This window comes from Diprion similis, chromosome 14, assembly GCF_021155765.1.
Source record: "Diprion similis isolate iyDipSimi1 chromosome 14, iyDipSimi1.1, whole genome shotgun sequence".
Classification (NCBI taxonomy): domain Eukaryota; kingdom Metazoa; phylum Arthropoda; class Insecta; order Hymenoptera; family Diprionidae; genus Diprion; species Diprion similis.
In genome coordinates this window covers 4,236,858-4,253,916 of record NC_060118.1, presented here as the reverse complement: position 1 = coordinate 4,253,916, position 17,059 = coordinate 4,236,858, and the positions used below count along the sequence as shown (strand labels likewise).

At 36.2% G+C, this 17,059-nt stretch overlaps 1 protein-coding gene across 1 annotated transcript in view; it reads left to right on the top strand.

Annotated features, from left to right (window-relative positions):
• Window positions 1-17,059, top strand: part of LOC124414597 (protein N-terminal asparagine amidohydrolase) — a 63,787-nt gene that overhangs the window by 18,522 nt on the left and 28,206 nt on the right. Inside the window, exon 2 of the mRNA XM_046895574.1 lies at window positions 13,224-13,320. The gene's annotated coding sequence lies outside the window, so the exon portion shown is untranslated. The remainder of the gene's footprint in view (window positions 1-13,223; window positions 13,321-17,059) is intronic.

The following is a 17,059-nucleotide window of genomic DNA, read 5'->3' as shown; positions in this document are numbered from 1 at the left end:
ACTTTACTTTTTTTTGTTCTTTAACTGCAGAATTTACTGGATGGTGTTTACATCGTCGCCGCCATTGTTGCGATATAGGTATACATTCACAGAGCAACAGGAATGCTGATGAGCGTTTGATGATCGATCCGGCAGTGCAGTAGCTACCGTATCGACCTGAACTGTGATGTCTAGGCATCTCGGATACAAAAAACGGAAGCCAAACTCCCACGGGCTGACTGCTTGCTGGCCGTCGGTATTACACGATTATTAAGGATCCGGGTTTGCCTTGCGGGCATTCTTAGTCTTCTGTTGCTAGCTAGCTTGATCGTGTCACACGACTCACTCCAATGGTAATGATCATGGTAATAGTTATTCTGATCTACGCACGGATAAAAATTTGTTGAATTTCGAATTTTTAAATTCTTTTTATCACACATCGTCTTCACATTTGGAATGCTTAGAATCGTAGGTATATGAGTCCATTATCTAAAATTACCAAGAATCCAATCATTCGAGAATTAATTACCTTATGACGACGAATACTAATTTAAGTGTTTTTAATTGAATAATGCCTTCTGTAACATAAATGATGATAATAATTTTTTTTTTTGCTACATGAATGATAATGATTTTTGTGTAACATAAATAATGACGGTCATTTTCTAACATAAATAATAATGGTGCTTTTGGTAAATTTGTAAATCGACTTGTTTGACTATGGTTAAATAAATAATTTGTGCATTTTAGATGCTCGATTATTTGTTTAATTTTTTTAATGTATGGCGTGTTCTATTTTCAAAAGTCATCTTGAAAATCTATATAAAAGTTGGTTTGATTGCAAGGTACTCTAGATTGTCAAATTATCGTGCTTCCCAAGTTGCCTTGACTAAGAATTAAAAAATGATATCTGAAATTTTGAATACAAGATATTGAAACCATAGAAATTGATTAAGAATATAACTATTTTCAATCACAAAAACTTCTGTAGGTCATGCTATAAAGAGAGAACCGTGTTGATGAGCAGCAGAGTTTCGGTGGTTCTGTGTATTTCCAAAGTTGAAGCATCCTTAGCCCTAGACCGGGAAACCTATTTTTTTCACCTTCTACGGGATAACTGGGGCACCGTAGTACCCCAAGCGTTTCCAAATGATGCAAGCCTTTCTAGTTGCAATAAGATAAGTTTATTATGCATCATTTCCTTCGTTTTTGAATCAGGAACACGATGGTATATATTAAAAGCCCTTTTCTTCAAGATAAAATCGAGAAAAACTTGTTTAAAGCAAAAAAAGTGCGGTGAAGAGCTAAAAATGACTTTATTCAATCAAAATAGTCTCATTCTTTTTCTAACTAACCGATTTCCAAAATTCCAACGGGATTTGAACGGGAATACATTAAGCCTTAAGATGACATGGTGTATTAATTAATTTTTTATAACGCGAGTATGTTTCACGCGGTTTTTCTTAGGTGTTTTCGGTACACACAGTACCCGTTTCTACGCCGGTCGAGTGAATCTGCGAATTGCGCATGCGCGGAGTACTGAAACGACCGCTTTTGACTCCTAGGAGTCAAAGTTGGTCATTTCTGTACGGCTCTCAGGCGCTGACGCGACAAACACAGCGAACTGATCTCACGTTTCGTGACCCTTACCTCAATTTGGTGCTGCGCGAAAAACCGCGTAACATACTCTTGTTATATAAAGTATCGTGTATAACATGGAGACAACGGTCTTTGCCTTCTTGTTATGCAATGTACTTTTTTCAACAAGTATAATTATTTGTCTATCCGAAAACTAAAAATAATAGAATGCCGTAAATGGATAAATTCAATGAAAAATTACATATTGCACCTTTTTTTTCAACTTCGAATGTATTTTTCCTTAGCAAATAGGCAAATTTTACTTAGCGGACAAATAAATTACCTACACGGATTTTATCCGATATAACATGTTTATTTACTTTTCAGTCATTATTTATTCGGAACATGCTAAACAAATATGGACATCTCAATACCTTACCTTACATGTGTTTAAAAATGAAAATAATTAACTATAGGCTGGTTCCATTTCAAACCACCCAGCAAGGTCGGGCCGAAAAATTCAAACGACTTGTAAATAATTTATATGATTCCTTGGGTAATTTAAGGGGACCCGTATTTGGTCATTTTGCTCCAGAAAAATTTCATCTCTCTGCACGGCTATTACCATTTTTTGTCAAAAACTCGTTTTTACAGATTATGTAAATTTACTGTTTTTTTTAAAGTGCTCAAACTTTTGAACGAATTAACGGATTTGAGTGACTTTTTTTCAAAATGTGCGTATTTTTATCTTCTTTCAGAAAATCACAAGTTTAGGAAAATCGACACAAAATCGCCGGAGTTATTCAACGTAATGTAAAATAATCCGAAAAAATTCAACCCCGATTTTCGGGAATTGCATTTTTTTTTTTTCTCTCACCAATTTTTTCTCGAATAGTTCTATATATCTATTCTATCTATATAGAATATCTATATATCTATATAGACACACAGTTCGTGTCTATATATAATATCTATATATCTATTCTTTTTTTCCTGGACACCATAAAAGTGCACTGTATTATTCAATAAACGATACCATTAACCTATGAATGAATAGACTCATGGCCTTCCTATTGTTCAAGAATCTTCGCCATGCTTCAAAGCGAGTCTCATGGATAAGTGTGTCAAATATGTCACATACGTTGACATGTATTCACGTGTCATATGTGAGATCTGAGTTTTCATATCTTCATAATCATACAATGAGTGTTTTAAATCATGTAAGTCTTTGTTATTTGTATAAAATGAACGCTACCATTTCGTTATAACGACTTAAACTTTTATTTATGTGTAGCTTGAAAATTTTACGGCGTGTATTGACACCATGTTAGTACGAGTAATAATTTGCGCGTTCGCCGAACCCCAAGCGCTGAGCGTGCAGGCCGGCTAACCGTGCAATAACAAAATTCCCTGCTTTGCTTCCAATGCTGCTTACAGCGTAACAACCCGATAGAAAAACATTTGAAGGAGTCGCCTTTTCTTCACTCATACTGCAGAGATTATGTGGTGGTAATGAGGTGATAACATTGCTTGCAACATTTTTGAACTGAACTCGTTGCTGGACTTGTTGATGAACATCTTCAAAAAATGAGTAATTCGAAAAAAATTTCACCCAAACTTGACAAAAAAAAAACCCTCCGACGTGTGGCACCCTCAAGCCATGGCGTGACGTACTGGGTAATCCGCGCTTGGTTCGTTCAAATAAATATGGTTTTACTTGATAATACGAAGTGTTCTTCTGTGTACAATTTTTTATCGTCCCAAATGGCATTTATTTGAATCAAATATTTCTGTCGGCATATATGATGAATCCGAGAAATATCTTCTTTGTGTTTGAATTCGCTCGCGAAAAGTTCATAAGTACCTACGTTATTAATGAAATCCGAAGTTTGAACTTTGAAAGTCATACTGCAATATTAAATAACAATTTATAGTACATATTCAATTGTGAATTTTTCTCAGGATGAACAACTTGGTGCATATCAATCTGTGATTTTGCTTCTATTCATATGCACGTTAGAGAAGCATTATACGTAAGAGATTTTTATCTGATCGATGCTTTCAATTCGGAGAATGAAATATTCGGAATTATCACGAATAAACTGCTTTAGGCTAACCGTGAGCCAGCCCTCGAATTTCCCGTTTTTGTACTGTAGGTTCCAAATTCCCAGAAAAAATATGTTGATATCCAATTCGAATTTCGAAACGGTTTTCGTGACACACGTAAACCGTTTCTGTGGCCATAAAATGAGTATGCAATTGCGCATGCGCGGAGCACAAAAAGGACCAATTTCAACTCCTATGGTCTTTTCTGTATTTCGCGCATGCGCATTTGCATACTCGTTTTACCGTCATAAAAACGGGTACTTGTGTACGGAAACCACGCATGAAGAAACATGTTTGCGTTATATAATAGTATAGTTTCCAACACGATTTCCGAAACCTGTGGAGCGTGCATACATTGCCCCATTGTTGAACAGTGCGGTAAATCAACGTTGGCGCGTGCGCACAGTAGAAATGCGATATTTTACACATCAGGGTTTTTTGGCGCATCCGCACTTTCGAATATCTTGATTGCACGCTCTGTGTTATTGAGCGTGAGTTTCCTAACCTGAATTTAAGGTACTGTTAGTTACACGTTTGATGCTTCTCAAACCATACTTTTCTTCATGGGTGTTACAGAAAATTCGTGTGTCTAGGCACGGTGCAAGGCAAAAAGTACGAACTTTGCAAATATAAATTTCCTTAAATTTGACATTTGCGAACAATTCTAGCCTTATTGATTGAGATCAACCTGTTGACGATACTATTCATACATATGTTGCAAGTCCATCTAATACGATTCTTGTCAGTGGGTGAGTCATCTCATGTGTCGAGTGTGGGGGGCGCATAATTCATAACGCTGTTTACGAATAAGTAAAAATCACGTAAGAGTTGTATTGATTTGGAGAGATTCCAGAACTATTCTAATTGGCTGAATGGACGAACGTCACGTCAACTGAGCCCATCCTATTTTTCACACATGAAAAGAGTCACCCTGTATAACGAGATGCCTACTCAGTTTTCACAAGTTGTTCAGCAGTGTGTGTGAGGTACATAACACGTAAGGAGCGTGCATTTGTTTATAAAGTAACCCTCATACGATCCAATCGTCTACAACGTGATCATGTATTATTTCGTCAACTAGTCTGTAGTGGATGTATACCCTGTGTAGGTAACCGAAGTTGAAATTTTTGAGGGGAGTGGGTTTTTGACGGTGCTATTCGGTTCTCTCTTGAACGTAAACACATGTGCAATGTCGCTATACAAAGGACATATGAGTTTTCTTTTCGAAATACCACTTACGGCGAGGATGTCGAATTAGTCAGTGAGAACTGCAGAGCTCTCAATTATCGTAATCGGCAATGAAATGCAGTCGTATCTGCCGGTATAGGTAATACCCAAAAAGCTAGTGAAAATTTTCTTTAATGATTTTCGCACGAAAAACAATGTTGGTATTGAAAATATTGCGATAAATTAGAATACCACTGAGTACGCAGAATACAAATACCAACATTTGTTACACTATCTTATTGGTATTTCTATCGCGCATCACATTTACTGAAATTGTTATTTCATTCACACTCTCACCGTCAACGGCTAGAAAATCTATTCAAGTTGTGTAGTACAGAAGAGACTGAATATGGTAAGCAATTAAACCTTTAAAGGGCCGGAATGATCCCTTTGGAATTCGGTATTTTTGAGATGTATGATTTATGTATATAAATAGTCAACACATCTGGTGGAGTTTTTGAGTTACTTGCTGGCTCCAAAAGAAGCCAGGCCGGCCCTCTAAAGGTTAAAAAGAACAAATTCGGTGAAGAATGAAGAATTTTTGCAAAATTTAATTACATATTGATCCTATGCTTCATTTTATTAACCCTTCACCGTAATCCTGGGTCTTTTGAAGCGCAATCCAAAGGAAAGCCAGGAAACGCGGGACCTGGCTTACCTCCATAAAAAAGTCATTGGTAGTGGAGACTCAAGAGCCAAGATACGAGGAAGTCTGGCAATTTGCTGGTAAATAATAGAGAGTGTAAATCGATTGTGTGCCCTGAAAGACCTAGGAGTTCCGCGGCGTTAGAGTTTTGCAACAGAGAGTAAATTTTATTTTTTCCGTTTTTCATCTACTTTCGAGTGTTTATCAATAACATTAGATATTAATTGAGTTACTTATATAAATGCGGCATCATTTATGACCATACACTTCGAAATATAAGATGAAGCAAAAAGGAGCGCAAAGGAATTACCCAATTTTCAAATGTTCAATTAAACACACTTTTTTGAGCCGCAGCAAATAAAACTATATTTTTCGGAAAGGTCATTGTCAGAAGTTTAAAACTCTATTGTAGTACACATTTATATTCATTTACTGTAAATATACACTTTTCTTATTGATTGTCAGTTTTTTTTTTGAAAATTGTGTGAATTCCGATTACTATTGTGAAAATCTTGATACACTTAATTTTAAAAACGACTGGAGTATGTAGTAAAGACCCTGAGGAGTATCCATGATTTTTTCGGATTTTTAGAAAGCCCATAACATAACGAAAAACGGTACAGGATATAAAAGACCCAGGGGTTCCATGGAAGCAGTCGAAAAAAAAATGGGTTCCGTGGAGGGTTAAATTCCCTTTGTGACGATGTCTTTAGTGTCGGTGAATGAAAAGAAGAATTGGAATTTACATTGAACCGACCAAAGGTTTTCAAAATTTTTATATTCTCTCTGTGTTGAAAGTCTCCGCTATTCGTGTATTCCATAGAACTTTGGCTAGTGAACTTGTACCTTTTAGAACTGTGGATCACAGATGCCTTCTCAAAATAAATAATGATCGCGCCTTTTGTGTGGCAACCTGTCTTACGCTGCTGTTTTACACAGTTCATTGTTTACCTATTCTCTAACGTTATGATTACGATTTTCAATCCGATGTCACGGTGACATTAATTGTAAGTAGTACCAGTAGCAATACATATTAGATTTTCTGACTACTGTTGAACCTACATTCATTTTGTATTCAGAATGATATCATTTGGTTATGATAAAAAATGAAAGTAGTTACGAGGACTCTATAGCAATTCCAACTGAAAATCTGTTGCTGTGTGTACCAAATAATTACAGTCTCGATAATCATTATAATTAATCATGGAAAATGTGCGTATAAAATATTGAAAGGTCTTACGTCGTATAGGGGCCGAATGCGAGTACAAGTAGCACCGCGAGTGGCCAAATTTGTCCGTATCGATGGGACTTGCGCTAATGTTGACGAGTGGTCTGGCAGTTATTGTGATCATTTTTCAAAAAAAAAAAAAAAAAATTTGTTTCGAAGAAATGCCTTCTCTCGATGTAAGACAAGTGAAGGTTATTTTTTGTGATATCAGTTGTTACAACAGCTTGAGGAATACCGAGTAAATCGTTATTTACTTTACCCTATGCGACAGGGCAGTTCAAAACGATTGGTTAATTTCGTGCCGTGGCGTAGGGAGGAAGTTTACGCTTGGCTGAGTCATTGGAGTAGACACGGGAAAAGCCCGTCGGTTGGGATGAATACGGTTAAGGTGCATATAAAGACCCGTTGTACACCTCGAAAACGCGGGGATGCAAAACTCCTATACCGCTCAAGCGATCAGAGTGAAACTTGGGCAGTTAATGCCTTATTTTGGCAAAAAGTGGAGCGTCTTTTTAATTTTTCAAAATTTTGAAAAAAAATTTACACATTAGTTACCACCCACAGAAATTGGCCAAATTTTCACAGTTACACTGAATTGATCGAACTATCCGGTATGATGCCACTCGGCGGTGATGAAACACACATTTTGAGCTCAGTCCCATGAGATTTGATGGTGAATTGACGAAATGGCAGCTGATCTGGTTTTTGATTACGAAGTACACCGAAATCTCATTTTGGCGACATTTGTTACCGATATTACGCGCATGCCGGTAATGTATGCGTGTAATGTCGGTAAGATATTTACCGACATGCATGAAAGGTCGGTAACAAATGTCGCCAAAATGAGATTTCGGTGTTCTTCGTAATCGAAAACCAGATTAACTGCCATTTCGTCAATTCACCATCAAATCTCATGGGACTGGGCTCAAAATGTGTGTTTCATGACCGCCGAGTGGCATCATACCGGATAGTTCGATCAATTCAGTGTAACTGTGAAAATTTGGCCAATTTCTGTGGGTGGTAACTAATGTGTAAATTTTTTTTCAAAATTTTGAAAAATTAAAAAGACGCTCCACTTTTTGCCAAAATAAGGCATTAACTGCCCAAGTTTCACTCTGATCGCTTGAGCGGGATAGGAGTTTTGCATCCCCGCGTTTTCGAGGTGTACAACGGGTCTTTATATGCACCTTAACTTCACGCTGTCGTCAATTTCGCGCACGGTCCCTATAGAAACTCTCGAAATCTGGAACGTTTTAGAATATTGATCATTGGCAGTTTCAACCATTCTAAGTTTCTACGTACTGGTAAAACCAAATTGTCCAGGTTGAACATGGTCGGTATTGTAAAAGTATAATGGGACATTGAAACAAAAGTTACTGGTTTGTAGTTTTCGAATGACTTTGAAAAAGTTGATTTATCAAAGTATGAGCTCAAGGGGCGTAATCTAACAATAAGTTGGAATAACCACCTTGGAACAATTATTTCGTATTAGAATAAGGACTTAGTGTTCTTTTGTTGCTAATTTGTTGCCCCATTTATGATTTTTTTGCTCCAAACGTTTCGCCGGAATTCACGGCAATGCCAGGTTAAAATAAGGCTAGCAAAACCACGCCCAGGAAACAAATTGAATAATTAGTAATAAATAACGTATTTTGTAACTATTTTGTTGCTGTAAATTCATAATAATTTTGAAACACAAATATCAACCCTTATTCAAAAACCTACCCCTATACCTTCCGTGCACTGAAGAACTGGTAGAATAGTGTGATTTCTTCAAGTTGTTGTGCGTGATTTCTGCTTTCTGATGTACTTTCGCGAAAAATGTTTACGACAAGTTTTTTTGCCTTACCCCGACCTTCCAGAACCGACCCCCATACCCTGAAAGCACAATCTCCCTTATGCTTGTCAACCTATGTCAGACGATGATTCTTAAAAATTCGTCGTTTCATCAACGTTGTGAACTTCAACTTCTGGATGAATTTTTCAAAATGATCATTTGGAATTCTAGCTTGTGCCGATCGTACAAGCACTCTTATGATGCTAATGGTGATAGTGCATGAGTCACTGCAGGCGATATGGATTGCGGTTGGATTCTACAGAAATCAGTTCTGCACGGCAAATGTTCTACAGAGTATGTTCTACAGACTCGTTTACAGAAATATTTTTCTACAGAAAGGAATTCGAAAATATTCTTTAGAACAATTATCCTGTAGAATAATTAATACAGGATTATTCCTGATGCGAATCCCGAGTTCCTTTCCGTAGGGAGATATTCTGTGGAACATTTGCCCCGTAGAACTGATTTCTGTAGAATCGATCCTCCTCCGCCATATGAGACACGGCTCCAAATCCGATGACAAGCATATGGGGGGGGGGGGGGGGGGTACACGACATGTTGTACTAGGCTCATAATTATCCTCTCTCCCTTTCCCCCTTTGCTCCTTCCTCAATGTCTTTCTCGTTCTCCCTGAACGTGCACACACACACAAACTACCGATGTACGTATAACTACGTGTATGGCGAGAATGCAATGAGAGTCACTGTACCTTGTACCGGTTGTTCCACTCTATGGAATGTGGATGCTGCTGCATATCGAGCCCCGCATAGTCGTCTCCTACTATAACAACGTTTTCAGTATGCGCAGTGCAGGTGGGGTTCGCCCGTGGAGGAAGTGTCTTCCTTCCTCCCTCTGCTTCATGATACTTCCAGACTTCGACGACTGCTCTACATAATGCGGGTCCGTATAGGTACTTGTTGCTCGTGAAGATCGGCTATCGCTTTTCATCTCTCCATGCGACTAACAATAAGAGTCGCATATCGATGGGATGAAATTCAGTCAACTTTAGAGAGGTTGATTATAAAAGAACTAACTTTGGCGTGACAATTATAATCCAAGTGAAACTACGGACTCCGATGATAAAACAATTATCTTCTGTACTTATACACTGAAACTAACTGTTTTATCATCGGGGTCCCCAGAGTTCCTTGGATTATAATAGTCACGTCAGAGTTGGGTCTTTTATAATCAGTCTCTCTAAGGTTAAGTCTACTTTATTAGAGGCCATTGATATGTGCATCGAATTCATGGAAAGTCATCTTACAGAAGTGCAGGGAATTTGAAAAATCTCGAGAACAACGTTGCATCGGCCGGAAGTCGGGAAATGTCTTGCATCATTTTTAGACATGACTGTGTAGAACGGAATGTTTTGTATTTATAGATTTGTCAATGCGAATCATCGTTAAGAGAGTTTGTCGGGAGGCAAAACTAGATTGTATTTTTAAATTTTATTACAAGATGGCCGTGCATCGAATATTCATGGAATTGCTATATTCGTAAGCTCAAAATTTTCATTTAGAAATACAAAAGCATCGACAATACTGAAGTTTTAAACAGTACCTTACGATTAGATATTGATGTTTTATTTGGAATCGGTTCAAAATTGTTAAAAATCTAGTAGCCTCGTTTGATTTCATATCACGATGGATTATTTTATTCAAAAGATTATTTGCTATAAAGCCACTGAAGCGGATTTGTTTTCTTTACGGTAATTACGTCAATAGTGCCATTTGTTAATATAATAAATACCGGTGCAATTTTATAAAACTAAATGTTTATCGATGTGTAGCATGATAAGAATAACGTGTTTCAGCGACTCTGTAGAAGATAGCCTTCCGAATAAAACGAGCTGTCTTATTGTGAAATCGAAAGAATCTACTAGATTTTTAGCCGTTTGGGATGGATTTGAAGTAAAGTATCGATATCTGAGCTTCTGTTTATAATTCCGGTATCTTTAATTCCAGAATTTCTTGAAAGATTTCCGTAGCCTACGAATGAAATATTTTTATAAATACTCAATACACGACTATCTCGCAATAACATTTCTAAAAAGTATAATTTTTTGATTGACATCTCAACTAAAGACAATAAAAAATTCAAAAGTTATTTGTTGAAAATATAGAAAAATGTTCTATCGTTCACATCTAATGAGTACTCGTTTTTCATACCAATTTATAAAATGTGTATATAGTGTGTGTACGGAAACTATTTTTTATTTTGCAAATTCCGGAGAAACCGCTATACTATAGCAATTTCGATGAAATTTGAATCGAGAATCAGTTGATATTTGATTACGGTATTTAAGAAATTTTTAAAACCTTTACATTACATTCGATTTAAATATTTGCACCTATCTGCTGAGTTTAAATAAAAAATTAACTTCAAAGCGACCTTCGAGTATTTTTTTAGATACTGTTATCAGAACATGAAAAACATGTTAGTATACGTACATGTACATACCTAGATACATGTATTCATACTCCATGTACAGATTGAATTGCCCCACAATGGGTGCGTTCCGAAACAAGCTGGTAGCGCTAAAACTCCCTAGGACAGAGGCAGAGTTAGTCACGAACACGGCAGCGCAAAAGAGATAAAAGATTATAATTATTGACAGCACTAGGAGCTAATTTCAGAAGGCACCCAATAGCGTGGACCATCGTCTGCTAACATTTGATGCGCACGCGCTACACCTGGGAAGCAGTTGTTTACCAGGGCGACCAGGGCGACCAACCGTCCGTAATGTATGTAACCTCAAAAGTTTTTACAGTTTTGCGTTGAACACAACTGTTACCGATAGCTGTCAAATGTTTTGAGATTACATATATCGGGGCGAACTCTCTTCTAAATTTATGGCGGTTGGTCGACCTGGCAAAGAACTGCTCTCGAATTGTAGCGCGTACGCGTGCATATTAAATGTTAGCACACGACGGTTCACGCAATCGTTAGCAATTCATTCTGTATAAGACGCTTATCTACAAATTTTTATATTAATTTCTAGCAAAGCTCAGTTGGTGCGATTATTATTGACGAATGGTGGACGTGGTTGTTGCTTAATGGGTAACGATAATGATGCGATGGCAATGAAAACAATCGACGGAAGTGATGTGCGGTACACACATAAATTAAATACATAAATTAAATATGCAGTAAGCAATTCGAAGTATATCTCTTGGGTACATATACGTATACCATATATGTATAAATACGTATTGCATACTACATTTATCTGTATTTTTATATTCGCCACTGTATGTAAATATGGTTTGCAGGCAGCTCTTATATAGGATTAGCATATATTAATAGGAATACCCTGTCTAATCCACATATCCTCGTACATCGTACGTGTAAACATGTTGGTGTGTATGCATATGTGTAATATATTTGCATGCGAAGAAATTCAAACAGTATAAAGGTTATTTTATGCGCAGGTGCTTCTCAATTCCCGCTGTATATAAGTTGAATGAATTTATGTATATGCATGTATACCTATTTACATTGTATTTATACACAACACAAACCTCGAAATTATTATACGAAGACAGGGAGAAAGAGGCGGATTGAGGCAGCAGTGCTCTCTGCATGCATATGTATAATGTCGAACGAATTTAAATACCTAATCATCGTCCTGATGCAATAAACCCTGTAACTTTACTGCGGCCTCTTATTTTTATATAACTAGTTTACGATTTAACAGCTTTCCTCAAAGGGTTAATCCTTTGAGTACATTATCGTGCTGCGTCAACTTTCATAACAAGATGATATTCCATGATTTTTGTGGTCGCTGATTACGAATCTGATATCCGATTATAAAAACTCAAGATGACGGATTCAATATGGCGGACGAAAATTTCAAATTTCATCAAATCCACTCAAAAAACTTTATGCAGGGATTTTCGAGGTCGCTGATTACAAATCTTGACGAAACACACATAAATATAGCATTATACATGCTATGCGGAATTTAGTTTCCAATGAAATTTTGAAATATTACTCTAGTGCGGAGGCCTTAGAGTAAATCAAATATAATCTGTAACGATTAATTGTATTTTTTAGTTAAGAAAACACAAGGCATCTGGCAAGATATACAATTTTGGATACGCAAACAAATCCGCAAAAGTCGGGAAATTTTACAATCTTAATATAATGGCAACCCAGTTAACTTTTTTACTACGTTGGTATTGTTGAATATTTTTTTTCTCAACATAGTACTAATATCAATACTGATCAACAAATAGAGATGTTGAATTGATTATTAAAAATAAATTCATTTCAGGAAATTTAAGAAAAATGGTCTTCTAAGCAAAATCAGCTATCGCGGAGTGAAATCGGACGAAGCTACTGGAGATTTTGGAAATGAAAAATCGATATCTCTTCTTTATAACTTGATTTCTCTTCATGCCGTTCTAGGAAAATCATAATTTAAATGACACCCGCTATTTATATTGATTCAGAGAATTTCTCGAATATTGGGCAGAAATATCAAGCGATAAGTGTCAAGTTAATAAAGTGACAATAATCTTTACCAATAAGGGCATCCAACTTTTCCATTCGGATCTTTAATGCTTTGTGTTTTTTATTCTTTCTTTTTCTTTTATATTAATTAGGAATTTTTTTTCCAGGAGATACGAAATGAAAGAAGCGTCAATTCATGAAATGAAGGCCGGGGGAAGTTATTCGAACTAGCTGGACACTGTCATCGAGTTGAGATAACTCCAGGTAAGTGGACATCGATCACCCCTTTACTTACGTATAATGTATTACAGATACAAATATAAAAATTTGGTAAAAAGTCAAAATTGATATTCTATTCTGCACTTTTGTACTCACCTTTATAGTTTAATGTATTTACATCTTCACTAATCAATTTGAATCCTGTAGTGATTTCTACCCTGCAGAATTCGATCTTTCGACTATCAAAAATGGATAAGAAATAAGTAAAGTCTTGCACAATTTCATATGCTCAATAACCGTGGGTTGTAAGTGGTAGTCATTTTCTACAATTGAATTTGAATGGCTCTATCGTATCAATAAAAGAATAACGTGGTAAAAAATTCAAATTCAAGTCCTTTGAGTTTCTTTATAACATTTGTTGTGACCAATTTTTAAACAACCTCATGGAATCTCAAAGCATGATTATACGTATGTTTCCTAATCCCATGGACTATAATAGGTAGGTATTTAGGTACGAGTTCTGACAATAATCCTCTTTATGCTACATGCGCTCAATCAAAGGACAATCGACCACATAATGCCTTCCTTTGTAATCCATATAAGATCTCCGCTATACAGTCGCGGTGGATTTCCGACGCAAGTATAGTATTCGACGTTGTCTTCCTTCTCTTCATTTTGTGCATTCCAATTTATATCATGAGTATGTCAATACAGGGTGTTTATGTTAACTCTGAACATACTTCTAGGGTGTATAGCGCCTGTCTAGACAAGCATTTTGAGGTAAGACACCCATGGTCGAAAACTCATCCTAACGGCTGTGGAAGGCTTTGAAGGATTTGATACTGCGCACTTGTATTTTATAGCCGTAGACAAGATGACAAAATCCTTGTTAGAAGTCTATAAAATGATAAACCTGGCGATAAAGAACTAACAAAACAGTTTCCGGTGATTATAAGCAGAATTTGAAAAAGTTATAGAAAACTAAAAGCCTAAGTATATGTGCACAGTTTTGACAGTTTTTACAGTATATTCTAAACTACAAAAAATTGTTTTGTTATTTTTCTCATTCTTTATAGTTTTTTCAACGCTTATCATTTTCTTGACTTCACAGACGAACTTTGTACTGTTGTCGTCCACGTAATCTACATGTTATTCACTAATATTTCGCGGAAGGCCTGTACTGCAACTTGTAAATTTGCGCAGTTATGAATATCAAAATAAAAAAAACTTGTTTTTATGGGTCACCAGTTTTTCTTAGTTAAAAATGCCCTGACCGAGTCGATCCAAAACTCATTCCAAAGGATCTTTAATTAATTTTCCACAACTTTTCTCATTCGAGTACAAAGATTACTTTATTTGTTCTCATTCTAGAAGTGAAAGATTAAAAATATACCGGTTTTCCCGCTTTTGGACAGTCTTAAGAAAAAAAGAAAAACCGATAGTTGGAAACATGTGCGTTTTTATGTATAAAACATATTTGAAATCGTGGCACCGTTAGCTTGCGGATGGGTTTTATATCCTGAAAAATTCCTCTTGCTTGGCCTACAAGCAAAAATCGGCCAAGCTTTTCAGTTTTGCACATTGATGGACATAGTTATTACTATTATTATGATTATCGTCATTAATCGTACTTATACAGGTCTGTGTTAGGTATCTATAAAGGTACGTGGGTATGCCTCTCGCGCATCCTTTTCTTGTCGACGGGGTTACTTTTCCTCTCCTCTTGCGATCTTCGTGACTGTAATAGCGGTGAAATTACACCGGGTGGATGGATGGACGTAGATACACGATGTACGGACAAGAGGGGCAGTTGAGGCACGCGGAAATCCAGCTGATACGTAACCATTACCCTAATTATTGCCCTATCAAATCTTTACTGGGCCCTTAGAGGCACAGACTGTGTATGCACACTCACAACCCTGCACACGTATAGTTACTCTCGGCATCAACAGGCAGATCATTATTCCCCCGTTCCTCTGCTAAATCAAGAGAAAAGAAATTGGGTCCGTTAGTGTTTTTTTCGATATTCCTAAGTTGGATTATGTTTAGTTATTTTTTTTTTTCTGTGTACGTATTTTACTTCTGTTTTTATGTCCTTATTACTAGTTCAGGGTGTTTGTTAAAGGTGCTGGACTGAATAGTACTCGTAGATGTCTAAATGTTGAAGCGGGCCTATCAAATCAGTAGGTTTTCACTAATCGGAACATCAAAATCGTTTTTTTTCACACTGATAAACCGATGCGGTATTTTTTCACGTTCAAGTTATGCTCGGTGTTGAGACGAATTAAACAAATCTTTGCACGACCTGTTTGGACACACCGTTTTCGGTATATTGTACGATGAAGAAACCCACTGTAGTAGCGTAAACGCATGCGAATTGCTTGGACTAGTAGCGTGACTACCGGAAACGCGCTACCGGCTCATAATATTCGTATCACGATATCTCGAGAACGGTATATCCAATACGGTTTAACGAGGGCTCGCTAGATTCTCCTTGTCGTTGGCTACAACCTGCAGGTATGCAAAAATACGTTGTGGGGTGTTATTGAAGCAGAAATTAGACCTACTCGTTCAACTCTTTCATGCATAAATTTTTTTGGCATGGGATTCACTCGAAATTTTGCATTCATGGACTTTTGGGGTCGCTGATTACGAATCTGAACTCGAAATTCTAAAATTCAAAATGGTGGTTCCAATATGGTGGACAAACAAAAATAAAAAAATAAAAATTTTGAAAAATTTCCATAGAATTTTCTTCGCGTCTATTAAGTTCGTGTAAAAATTGGCAATTGGATTTTAATGCTAGATGAGCAGAAAATACTTTTCTCTTGGAAAAGTACGTTTTTCAACCATTTCTTTACATGTACTATTTTTGCAATAAATAAATTTTGTATTTCTATTAGACATAGAAATATCTGAAGTACTATGTGAAACCAAAAAACTCGTTCAATCAATAAAATGCTGCAAAAAAGGTGGTATATATATGCTATATATATATATATATATATATATATATATATATATTTTTGCAATAAATAAATAAATAAATTTTGTATTTCTATTAGACATAGAAATATCTGAAGTACTATGTGAAACCAAAAAACTCGTTCAAGAAATAAAATGCTGCAGAAAAGGTGGAATATATATGCTGAGCGTCTCAGCGTGAATTAAACGGTTGAAACCGCTTCAATAATATCGTTTGAATATTGGTAATATAGCTTGCTTTAATTGCGAATCTTTCTGTTGCATTACAAACATATGTGAGGCATTCCATGTCAAATTTACCTATGTTTTCCCTTACCATTTTTGATTCGTTCCGCAATTTTTTATACGATTCTCACATCTGAAAAAGGCACTCCTGAATTTTTTGAAATCATTTTCGCTAACCGTTTTTTTTTTTTTTTTTATCTTATTCAAACCCATTTCGACAACGGGCATTTTTTTGAATCTGACAAAATTCTGAAATATCTAGTTTCTTATTCCGATCATTCTGACACCTACCCGATGATGGGCCAATTTTTTCTTCCATTTTTTTTTTAGCACTTTTAACATTTTCAACAATTGAAACTCTATTTTGCAACGTTACGAAAAATCTTCAAAAATTTTCGAAACTCGATTTTTGAGAATATTTGAAGATTTTTGAATAATGTTGCAAGATGGCGTTTCGTTTGTTGAAAATGTTAAAAGTGCTAAAAGTGCTAAGAAGAAATCGAAAAAAAAAATCGGACCATCATGGTCCACGTGTCAAAATGATCAACATGAAAAACTCAATTTTTGAAAATTT